General features: G+C 45.0%; 1 pseudogene; it reads right to left on the reverse strand.

The window, feature by feature from the left end:
* LOC141213638 (uncharacterized) overlaps window positions 1-12,961 on the reverse strand; it is a 30,400-nt pseudogene that overhangs the window by 8,696 nt on the left and 8,743 nt on the right.

The raw sequence follows: 12,961 nt of genomic DNA on the forward strand, positions 1-12,961 counted from the left end.
CACCAGGAGCCGCCTTATTCATCCTGCAGGTGGCGCTGGTGATGGAAGAGACGTCAGAACCAGAAGCTCTGGGCGGCGCAGGCTCTGCGCAGCCAGTAAGATTAGAGTGCCTGGGACCAGTAGTACCATCCAGTCTGGCAGTATGGATGTGTGCTGTCCACCTGGAGTAATCTGCTCCCTGCTTTAGCCAATTGGAAAGTACCACACCCTACTAAAGCTCAAAGCATATTGCCAAAAGCTAAAACACAGCAAAATAGGGCAGCAGTGTGTACCTGCCCAGATCTTCAGAACTAAATACACTACCAGGATGCAGCAAACCCACATAAAGATGGCGGCTACATAGCTGAGACAAAATACTGATGAGACAATCACTCACAACCTACCATTTCATGGAGGGGGTGACTGCGTAGTATTTGAATTGCACACAAAAAGGCTTGTATATGGAGCTGTTCACACTTGGATAGTGCACAGTATCCGACTTACAGCCTATTAGTTACGGCCATACTATTAGATTAGGTGGGCTGCCCGGTACTATCCAAGTGCACTCCATGGGAACAGACACAGTTTACAATGCCCGCACTGATGGGCCTGGCTGCACCCTGGAATAAAAAAGTGCAAAAATGCATATATATAATATATGGATAGTACCGGGCAGCCCGCATAATCTAATAGTATGGGCGTAACTAATAGGCTGTAAGCCGATACTGTGCACTACCTAAGTGTGAACAGCACCCTATACAAACCTTTTTGTGAGTAATTCAAATACTAAGCAGTCACCCCTCCATGAAATGGTAGGTTGTGAGTGATTGTAGGTTGGTTGTGAGTGATTGTAGGTTGGTTGTGAGTGATTGTCTCATCAGTATTCTGCACCTGTGTAGCCGCCATCTGTATGTGGGTATACTGCACCCTGGTAGTGCATTTAGTTCTGAACATCTGGGCAGGTAAACATTGCTGCCCTTTTTTGCTGTGTTTTTTCTTGAATATTGGGGGAATATTAATTCTTCTTAGTGTGGCTTTGCTTTTTGTGCATATTACCAGAAGCTGCCAGATCCAGCCTTGTTCTCCTCTGGGTCAGTCCTCTGTGCTCAGCTCCCGGCTTTTGTATTTGTTTCTGTTGTGACCTCGGCCCGTTTACTGACTACTCTTGTGTCTTCTGATTTTGTATTTTCTCTATCCTCTGTGTTCTGACCCGGCTACCTGACTATTCTTCTTCCCATCTCACTTAATAGAACGCCAGGTAACACTGTGGCCCAAGCCTAGGGGTCTCTGTCTAAGTCCAAATCCATGTAGAGGGGTTAAATGGTGATGAGCAAGGCAAACCCTGGGATCTGGAAAATGGAGTAGATGACGGCCAAGCCTGTTTGTGGTAGCCATCTTTTGAGCTGCCAGGTGACCATGAACAGTGTCCCCAATACATTGTGTCTGCAAACTATTCCAGCAAGATCTGCATTCAGATAACTAAATGTCGCTCCTTCCCTTCTTAACCTGCCATGTGCCCAGATAGTAGTGTACAACCGTATATAGGGTATTGTCAGATTCAAGAGAAATTGGAAAATAATTTGTAAGATCCATTTGTTTCCTATTATCCTTTGTGAAGAATTCCAAAGTTATCACCACATAAAGTGACACACGTCAGATTTGAAAAATGGGTCCAGATAGGAACACAAAACTGGCTGCAGGAAGGGGTTAAATCAGAGTATTTTGGGCACTAACTACTATAGTCAAAACTGTGAGTATAGACAATAACACATCTACTGAAATGATCAAACTCAACAGTCTTCATCAGTAATAAATGAGTAACTAGTGGTGAAACCTCTCTGGGGTAATTGGAGTATGGGGCTCGGTGGCTCTTGGCAATCTAAACTATCGTAAGGGACAATATTTTCTGTCAGATGAGTTTCAAGAAGAAATATTAGACATTCAAAGAGAACTTTTTATAATAGTGCAGAGCTGAGGTGTCTTAAATTTAGCTTAGAGATATATCATGGCACAGGTGTAATGTTTTCTGTATAGTTTATAGAAATCCTGTTTGAATTTAGTTGGTTTTAAAAGATATTGAAAATCAGGATAAAGGGAAACTCTGTTGTTATTGTACAGAAATTCACACTTGGCCTCACTGCACATTTAATGTTGTCGATCATAAAAGTGAAGTTTGGTCAGAAAGACTGGACCTGGTCTTGTAGGTACCATATGAGGACATTCAGCAGCACAGAAGGGAGAGAAGGTAGATTCATCCAATAAGATAACAGGGATCTAGGAAGTCAACAGCATCATTACCCTCCGCTTTCTCTTACAGGCTCATCATAATATTTTTCTTCAAGTGATTTTCTCACTTGTCAGCACATTCTACGTACGCTGTCATTTGGCTTTATAGTTTACAGACCTGGGCAGGTAACGGTCAGCGTCTACTAATCCCAGGGGGCAGGTGGATCCTCCAGGTTGTAAGTTCTATAGAAAAGGGTTGCAATGCCCAAAATCATTTGAACAGTTTTGGGTGGAAGAGAATGTTGTGGTCTAGAGGCAAAATGGTGATCACACGATTGTGATACGGCCGGACTACACCACTGATAAAGTAGCCACAGCCGGTGACCGAGAAGAATCTGTGACTTCTCTGCATTTAGTGTTTACTAGTGATGAGCGAGTACCATAATATTCGTAATCGCTATACTCGCTATATATATAGTACTTTGTAATAATCGCGTATTCGTTCCGAATAGCGAGTACAATGTAAGTCAATAGGAAATGCGAGTAATTTTCTGCTGGACCCTACAAAGAGGTCTGGGGGCCTAAGGAAAAGGCTGAAATGGATGGGAAAGTGATGAAACAGAATGGGAAGAGCCTGTAGAATGTGCCTGCATGCATTTCAGACCCACAAATGGTTTCAGGGAATAAGTTTGTCGCTGTGTTACCCCACTTTTACAGACACACAAGAACAACTACCAAACCTAACCTAAATTGCATTTAACAGGCCAAAAAGGTTAAGAAACAGTTTTTCCTGCACAATCACTTGTATATAAGGCTAAATAAATCAGAGAAACCCAAAAATACCCCTTTTAGGCTATGTGCCCAGGATGCAGAAATGCTCAGGATTTTTTCCTGAGCGTTTCTGCATGTCCCTGGCAGAAAAAAACGCATGCAGATTGTACATGCGTTTTCCTGCCAGGGACATGCGGAAATGAAGCGGTCTTCACTGGCATTTCCGCATGCGGGTTGAAAAGCGCTTTCCAAGCGATTAGCATCACTTGGAAAGTGCTTGACAACTTGGTCACACTATATAAATCCATGCAAATGGTATGGATTTATATATTGTGACCCGAGAGAATGGTTAAAAATAAAAAAATAAACCTATACTTACCTTCCGATGGGCCCCGAGACTTGTTGCGCTCCTGTGCTGGCTGCCGGCAGATCGCGGGTACACTGTACTGAAAGACCTGCCGTCACATGACTGTGACGTCAGCGCAGGTCCTTCAGTCCTGCGCGATCTGTCGGCAAGCGAAGAGAAGGAGTCTGGGGGCCGTCGGAAGGTGAATATAATCTTTATTTTATTCTTTTTTTTATGGTACCTGGGTGTGGAGGAGACTCTCCTCTCCTCCACACCCGGGTACCATCCGCACATTAGAACGCGCCAATTACGCAAGTACAGATGCAGTCTTGCGGAATTAGCGCGTTCTAATGCAAGTAAATGGCGGCGAAAACGCAGCGCTTCCGCAAAATTAATGGACATGCTGCGGATTTTTGAGCGCAGCTTAAACGCTGCGGAAAAATACGCAGCATGGGCATTGAAAGTGCGGAATTGCATTGGAGACCATGGGGGAAGGTTTACCAAGCGTTTCCCAAGCGTTTACGCTGCGGAAATTCCGCAGCGTAAACGCTTGAAAAATGCATCATGGGCACAGCCTTAGCGTTTGGTCACACATACTGTTGTGGCTTTTTTTCGCCTTTTACAATTGGGAGGGCCCTGACTTATACATTTTGTAGGTCCGTCTGTCATACATCATTTTTAGTTCGCTATTCCCCAGCACTTTAAAAGCAGTTAGAAAGTACCAGTATGTATGTAGATCTTTGACCTGAGAGGCCTCAGGTGGCTCTGTAACATGCGTTTTGGATGGACAGCTATTACTTAGACATTTGGGCGGTCCCTCCATCACTTACACTCAGATAGTGGAATACACATTCCATAGCAGTTTACAATATGCTCATTGTAGCATTGGGCTTGACCCTCCTCCTCCACCACGATGTGAGACTCGAGCCCTAAATTCAAATGTTCAGATCGCCTGCAGTAAGCAGGAAAGCTGAGTTTTGTGAGAGCCCTTGTGTGGCCCAGTGACACACATTTTGAAGTGCCCTCCTCTAGAAATTTTGGAGGTGCCTCTTGTGTACACTTGAGAGTGCCCTCACTTATTCATACTGTAGGGCCCTCACTATTATTTAACTAATTTAAGGGCAGAGACTACAGAGAAAATGGGCAAGATACATGGAGCACTAGAAAGTAGCAGTGAGTGCGGACTACGACCCTCAGGTATGGCTGAACTCAGTGAACCGGAAAAATAAAACTGCACTAGTCAACTCGATGACGAGCTCAAATATATCACTTGTGCAAGTCACTGGACAAAGTATTTATGGTGCCCCCCCTCCAGGATGGGTTGGTGAAGCTTCTTAGAGATTTGCTTACAGATTTTGATTGTCAATATTCCCCAGGTTATATAGCAGGAGAAGACTTCTTGATACTGTACTACTTGGTCCAGTAGAATGTGCATCGTATTTCCAAAAATTACTTCTGGGGCTGGGGGCTGTGTCATAGGTGCAGGAAGATTCCATGACAAGGGCCTCCCTTGACAAACATTATCTACGATGGAGTATTGTAGTAGTTGTGATCCTCAGTTTAAATTTTCAGAGGGCCATCAGTCGGTCATCAACAGTCAGTGTAAATTTCTATTGAATATGTATTCCCTATCTCACAATGTGGCACAACCTGTGACAAGGGCCTCCAATGACAAATATTAGTTTGGTAGGACTACTGTACATTCCAGATTTGTTCACTGCACAATGTGCATAGGGTTTGTGAAAATTAGGCCTATTGGCTAAGTCATGGTTGACGCAGGAAGCCACCATCCCAAGGGTCTCCAATCACAAATAGTAGTTAGGCTGGAGTAGGAATGCTGTCCTGGTTTGTCCACTGCACAATGTACATAGGATTTGTAAAAATTAGTCCTATTGGCTGTGTCATGGTTGACTCATTATTTTGGCTGTGCCTTTGACAGCTAGCTTGGCTTGTGCCATCAACATCTGAAAATCTGTCAACAAAACCCAAAATACCAAAAAAGCCTGTTGTTAAGGGATGTGGACGTGGTGTTGTCAGTGGTGCGTGAGAAGGCACTCAGTCTGTGTCAGGTCAGAAGAAGCTTGATGCATCCACAATGTTCCTGGAAAAAGTTCCCGGTCTGGAACGTAAACGTGTGTGGAAGCCACAAGAGTGAGAGCAGATTCTGTCTTGGATAGCAGACAAGACCTCTACGCATTTGTCAAGCAGCACCAAAACTTCCACGACCACACAGTCTACTGTGGATACACAGAAGGCTGGCCCTTCCAATCCTGAAGCTGGTTTTCCTTCCTCCCACCATTATCAGTCACAGGAGACATATGACCCCAAGCTTGGCCACTCCGAGGATCTGCTTGGTAAGTATCCTTTGGTTGGCTCTGGACTATCACTGTGCAGCACTGAAGAGGGACAAGAGGTGGTGGCGTGCGTTGATGCTCAAGTATTTTAGGACCTATGACCAGAAGACAGCCACTTGGAGGAATGTCATTTTCTGTCTCCAGAGGTGGAGGCTGATGATGATGAGACACAGTTGCCATCAGGTCAGCCTACAATATCAACTGGGAAGGAGGATGAGATAGAAGACGAGGTGGTCGATGATGAGTCCACTGATCCGACCTGGACCGTTTGCACGCATAGCCATGACAGCAACACAGAGGAAGATGGACCAACATAGGCACCAAGGGGTTGTGGTTTGCCCAGAGTGAGAACTGGGTCAACTGTTCCCAAGAGAACCCCCGCTGTGCGCCAAGTCAGGGCAAGAGGGCGTTCAGCTGCTGTGTGGAATTTTTTTTTCTGAAAGTCCTTCAGAGAAAAATATTGTTGTCTGTAGCATCTGCCATACCAAGTTGAGCAGAGGCCATGGAAAAGGCAACCTGAGCACCATGAGTATGAGAAACCACATGGCAGCCAAGCAGCCCAGTAGGTGGGCGGAACACCAAGGTACCAAATCTGTGTCTGCGGGTCAAACCAATAATAATAATAATAATAATACTCTATTTATATAGCGACAACCTATTCCGCAGCGCTTTACAATTCAGAGGTTCATCTTCAACAGTCATAAGTAACACAGCTAAAGATAATAAAAATAATAATATTATATTAATAATAATAATATAATTACTATAATAATTAAAGGAAAAATAATGACGACCCTGCTCGTAAGAGCTTACAATCTACAATGAGGTGGGGGTGACACAAAGGACAGGGACTTATTTACAATGATGGTCCAGTCATCTTGAGGGGATAAGGGATAGACAAAGGCTGCATAAGCTGATCACCAGCCAGTATCTGTAGTGCTTTTGGGTTCGGTGGAAACTTATGCCATGTCGCCTGGGCTATGTCCTTCAGAATCTGCTGTTCAAGAAGCAGGTGCTCATACTTGCTGCCCACAAGCAGCGGTTGCTCACACACAACAAACATCAACCACATCCACTTCCTTGTGCCAGCAAAGTGTCCAATTGTCCGTGCCTGAGAGCTTGGAAAGAATGCGTAAATGCCCAGCCACGCACCCACAGGTACAAATACTAAACTCGCACATTGCCAAATTGCTAGCTATGGAGATGTTGGGCTTGTGGGAACACAGTCTTCTGTGATCTCTTGGCTGTGGCTGCCCCACGGTACAGTGTTCCCAGCCACCACTATTTTGCCCGATGTGCCGTCCCTGCGTTACACAAGCAAGTGTTAAACAATCTGAACCGTGCTCTCACCAACACCATAACCGGGAAGGTCCACCTAATAACAGACACCTGGACAAATTGTTGTGTACAGGGATGATACATTTCTGTCATGCCACACTGGGGGAACCTGGTGGAGGGTGGGACAAAGGCGCAAAGTGGAAGATCACACATCCCACCCAAGCTAAGAATAGCGGGTCCAACTTCTGTCAGGGTCTCCACCTCTTCAAATTCCACTTCCTCTCTCCCCTTCTCCTGCTCCTAATCCTCTGCTGAATTATCCTCCCCATCACTGCCAAGCTGGGACCTGTGCAGTAGCGCATCGGCAAAGTGGCAAGACGCTCTGCTGAAGCTGATCTGTTTAGGTCAGAAAGCACACACTGCAACAGAGCTGCGGCAAGCTTTAAAACAACAGACCAATCAGTGGCCTCCGGTCGTCTGCGATAATGGGCGTAACCTGGTGGCGACTTTAAAGATCGGCAAGCTGGTACATGTGCCATGCATGGCTCACGTGCTGAACATAGTTCAGAAATTTCTGAAAACTTTCCGTGACTTGCTGTACCTACTTGAGAAGGGGAGTCATATTAGCGCCCATTTCCACCATTCCTCTACAACTTTTTCTGCTTTTACAGTGCTGCATAAGCGCTTGAATTTGCCAAGTCACCGACTCATTTGCGACCTGCCCACGCGGTGGAACTCCACCTATCATACGTTTGCGAGGATTAGTGAACAGCAGAGGGCAGTAGCTGAATACCAGCTTCAGCATACAGGTCAGACTGAGAGTCAGCCACCACACATAACATCTGTTGAGGGGGTGTGGATCGCTGACATTTGTGAGGTTGTTGAGAACTTTGAGTACTGCACCAGCCTTGTGAGCGGTGATCAGGCTATTATTAGCGTAACCATCCCGCTGCTGTGTCTCTTGAAACAATCACTGCATAATCTCAAAGAGGAATCTTTGAGTGCCCAGCATGTTGGTATGGAGCCAGATTTCCCAATGGGTGATACTACCCAGCCCAGCCAATATTCTGAGGCAACATTGGGTGATGAGGAGGGAGAGGACTTGTTTTTCTGTGCTACCGAGGGGTAATACTACAGAGGGGACACCCAACCCAAGCTTCATGTCTGCCTAGCCTGGATGGGCTGGAGAGGAGGAGGTGGTGGAGGAGGAGGAAGCGAGTCAGCGTGAGAAGAGGGTGGGTACTGTTTCTACTGTTGGGGACACTGAACATTTGCCTTTTTGCAGCTTGACCCACATTGCACAGTTCATGTATAGGTGTCTGTGGCAAGACCCTCGCGTGATACACATTTTATCCAACAGTAATAATAATAATAATTTTTATCTATATAGACCAGCACAACAGTAAAGGCTATCTGTGCCTGTAACAATGCCAAGGAGGAATAAGTTGCAGAACATGGTCAAGGGGCACTTAAGTGACCATCCGTGTGTCCTTTCTGACACTTCAGTTCCCTTTAATTATTGGGTGTCTAAGCTGAACACTTGGCCCGACCTCTCCTTATATGCCTTGGAGGTGCTGGCCTGCCCGGCTGCTAGTGTGGTGTCTGAGCGTGTTTTCAGTGCCGCTGGGGCAATCATCACTGATAGGCGCACACACCTCTCCACAGAAAATGTAGACTGATTTACTCTGATTAAATTCAACAAGGACTGGATATCTCCACAGTTTGTAATCCCTCCAGATGAGAGCAAGCCAACCTAACTTCACCAAAAATGCAGATTCATGCTACTGCTGTTAACGTCAACCCCTTCCCATAAGAACCCGTTTCCTTCCTTCATCAACCATGACTCAGCCCATATGGTTAATTTTTACAAACTCTATGCAGATTGTGCAGTGGACAAACCAGGACAGTATTCCTACTCCAGCCTAACTACTATTTGTGATTGGAGGCCCTTGGGATGGTGGCTTCCTGCGTCAACCATGACTCAGCCCATAGGGCTAAATTTTACAAACCCTATGCAGAATGTGCAGTGGACAAACCAGGACAGTATTCCTACTCCAGCCTAACTACTATTTGTGATTGGTGGCCCTTGGGATGGTGCTTCCAAAATAGTGGTTAAAATGGCCTGGTGCGTGCATTGTAGGAGGCAGTAGGAAATGTATGGACTACTGCTTTGTGCAGGGCACTCAATGATTTTGAAAGTGGACTAATAGGGACAGAAGGCAGGCTGACACCCCAAAATAGTGGTTAAGATGGGCTGGTGCGTGCATTGTAGGAGGCAGTAGGAAATGTATGGACTACTGCTTTGTGCAGGGCACTCAATGATTTTGAAAGTGGACTAATAGGGACAGAAGGCAGGCTGACACCCCAAAATAGCGGTTAAAATGGGCTGGTGCATGCTTCTTTTGTAGCAGGCAGTAGGAAATGTTTGGACTACTGCTTTGCGTAGGGCACCAAACACCTTTTTAAGTGGACTAATGTGGACTGCAGAAGCCAGGCTCTGACCCCTGAAACAGCAGGGAAAATAGACCGGTGCTAAAAAAAAAAAAAGCAGCACAAAATGCTACTTCTGTGTGTGCTGGAAAAATATTGCTTTGCCTCTGACAAGAGCTGTTTTAAGATGGACACTGAAAGAACACTACCTAATACACAATCTCTCCCTCCCTGTTCTCTGATTAAGTTTTTGTGCCTTCAGCTCTGAAAAGAGCTATTTTTAATGGTATTATGGAGCTAGTGAGCGGCTCCTTTAAACGCAGAACTAGTATACACTCCAGGTAGCCCTTACAAGGGCTTTTGTTTTATCAAGAGGCCTAAACACTCTACCTAGCAGCTCAGCGATCTTACCATAGGCTATTACAATGCAGGTTCCAGATCCAATGTGCACAAAATGGTGGCGGCAGGGCTTAAATAGACCAAATGACGCTGGGCAGCCAGCCAATCACAGTAATGCCACAACCAAGATGTCTGCGGCATTACTGTGATTGGTTAAGAAGCCCAGCATGCTTAGTGGCAGCAAAGAAGGCGCCAAAACTACAGGGCGGGACATCCGAACATAGCGAAGAGAGTACACAAATACTCGCAGAATAACGAGTAACCCGAATACAGTTCTATCCGTGTGAAAAGCGAATATTAACAAATACACTCGCTCATTACTAGTGGTTACTACTCACCTGGGTAGTCATATGTAGGAATCTCCTCTTTACACCACTCATCACCCCTCACATATGTCTCTGTAGTATTAATATGGGTCAGATCTTGACCCTGAAACAAATATTGTAAAAGTCACAGATGAGAAGTCCCATCTATGATCAGCTCTAATCCTGTCATCTCCACCGTTCTCATTACACAAGTATAAAACACATACTACTGGTGGATAAAACAAGACTGAGCACAAGACCTTCACAGCCGTCTACACATCATAGGGGAGATCTCATGACACCTTCTCTCCATCTACCTGATGATCCTGAGGAACATTGGGGTTTTCTTGCTTACAGTCATGTTGAAGAAGAGGATAGGGACATCTGTCTGGTGTTGTCCTCTTACTGGATAGATCTGGAGGAAACATATACAGGGACTGTATTCATTCTTTACATACAGATAATTATAGGCCGTGTGTATTTAGTCCTGTCTATTACCTGGTGATGTGAGGGGCTGGGGAACCTCCATCATGACGTCCTTGTACAGATCTTTGTGTCCTTCTAAATACTCCCACTCCTCCATGGAGAAATAGACGACGACATCCTGACATCTTATAGGAACCTGACACATACAATGATACAGTCATCCCCCCGATCCCTTCATAGCATTACTGTATAATGTTCCAGCATTCCCAGCAGTGTCACCTCTCCAGTCAGCAGCTCAATCATCTTGTAGGTGAGTTCTAGGATCTTCTGGTCATTGATGTCCTCATGTATCAGGGGGTGAGATGGAGCCCCGGTGATTGAGCTCTGTGGTCTTCCCCATCCCTCAGACACAGGGGCCTGACAGCACTCACTAGAGGTCTTCTTCACTACTGTGTAATCCTGGTTATGGAGAGACAAATTATTAAATCTCACTACAGACATTTCCAGGGTCCTCACCTCTCCAGTTCTGTCCATCTGTTATTCCCATAGATAACAATGATGTAATGTGACGTCATCAGAATCTCTCACCTCCAGTAAGCCGGAAGACGATCTCTAGGGTGAGGCGTAATATCCTCTCCGCCATCTTGTCTCTGTCCATATCCATCTTTAATGGTTCCATAAGGAAAATTCTCTTAAATAGAAGATCTTCATTGAGAGGATCCGATATTGTAGGGACCTGAATGAGAAGATGATGAGCCGATGTAACATCATAAAAATCCTGTGTAATAATACAATTACTGGAGATAATAAGGGAAAACATATGAGGAGATTTATTATTTTACAGTATTTAGTTTTCTTCTTTACATCTACTAATAAAACAAGCAGTTTCTTCCTCGGAGTCTGTAGCTGAACTCGTTTCTCAAAGACTCACCTTCCATAATGCTAATTCTCGTCTCATTTACCGACACTGCAATCGGCATTAGCAATACTGCAGGAGATATTCATTACACGTGACATGAGAAATAATTACTTCATGAATAGGACGACATCTTCATCTTCTACTACGGCTCTAGAAACATATTTGGCCAGAGTGCTTCACTGACTACATCTCCACCGGTCGTCTATATGAATGTTTCCCGTCTTCCCCGGACTGTAATCTTCTATCACGTTAGATCTCATGTCTGATTAACGCGCAGAAGTTTGAGGCTTTCACACATGGTAAGGTTTTTAATATTATACAGAGTAGGACTATCTCGAATGGGTTCACCATGCCATGGTGGGATAGCTTTCATGCTATTTTTGATCAAAAACAGTGTTACTAAGAACCCTATTTTATTTAAATGCACTTTTACTTTTTATTTATTTATTTACAGCAGGGTTTATGATCATTTTTCTTTATATTTTTTTTCTGATTTATGGCCATAGTAAACATGCGTCTATGTGCCGCATGGATACCAATTTAAACCAAACTCAAAATCTGTGTTTTTTCACAGGCACCATAGTGGCCGTGTGGGCCGATGCTATGGATGATACACCCCTAACTATCCAACTATCATTTGGATTCATTAGTACCTGCACCAAGAATGGGGCTAAGTGGATATTTATTAAAGGGAATCCACTCCACCTTCTACCCCACGGCTGATTAAAGGGAATCTGTCACCCGCTGGGACTTATCTGACTTCTAATATGGACATACAGGTGATAGAAATGTGAATCTATAGTTACCTGTATACCTCATATTAGAGGTCTGTTTGCTGTGAAAAGGCTTTTTATTCAGTGAAGATTCCGATGCTTGTGGGCCGGTGGACAGGAAGAAGTGCCCGGTGACGTGCAGTCACCATGTCCAGGTCCCGCGCACTTCACTTTTTATGGAAGGCGCAGTTGTACTGTGTAGTAGGCAATCATAGTGCTGCAGGGATCTTGTGTGCAGGTGCCGGTGAGTGACGGTGACTTCCCGGCGCCTGGGCACAAGATCCCTTCAGTACTATAACTGCTTAGTACACAGTACAAGTTCGTCACTACCGTAAAAATCACTCAGCTGCGGGATCTGGACATGGTGACTGCACGTCACAGGGCACTGTGACGTGCAGGGGAGGTGGGAAATATTTTAATTAACACAGTAGGCGAGGATTTCTTCCCGTCCCCCGGCCAGCAAGCATTGGAATCTTCACTGAATAATAAAAAGCCATTTCACAGCAAAAGAAACTCTAATATGAGGCATAGATGTATAGATTCACATTGCTATGACCTGTATGCCCATAGTAGAAGTCAGATAAGTCCCAGGGGGTGACAGATTCCCTTTAATCAGCCGTGGGGTAGTCATAAAACCAGATACGTATCTGGGTATTGTAAGGTGGCTAATGGTCGCGTAGTCGATGGGACGTATGTGTCACAGAGATGGCTGGTCTCTGTGATGTAACCCGGAGTGTTTCTCTAGGGCACATAAG

The sequence above is a fragment of the Phyllobates terribilis genome, unplaced genomic scaffold (genome assembly GCF_046119375.1).
Source record: "Phyllobates terribilis strain yellow unplaced genomic scaffold, ASM4611937v1 Scaffold_200__1_contigs__length_3551848, whole genome shotgun sequence".
Lineage (NCBI taxonomy): Eukaryota > Metazoa > Chordata > Amphibia > Anura > Dendrobatidae > Phyllobates > Phyllobates terribilis.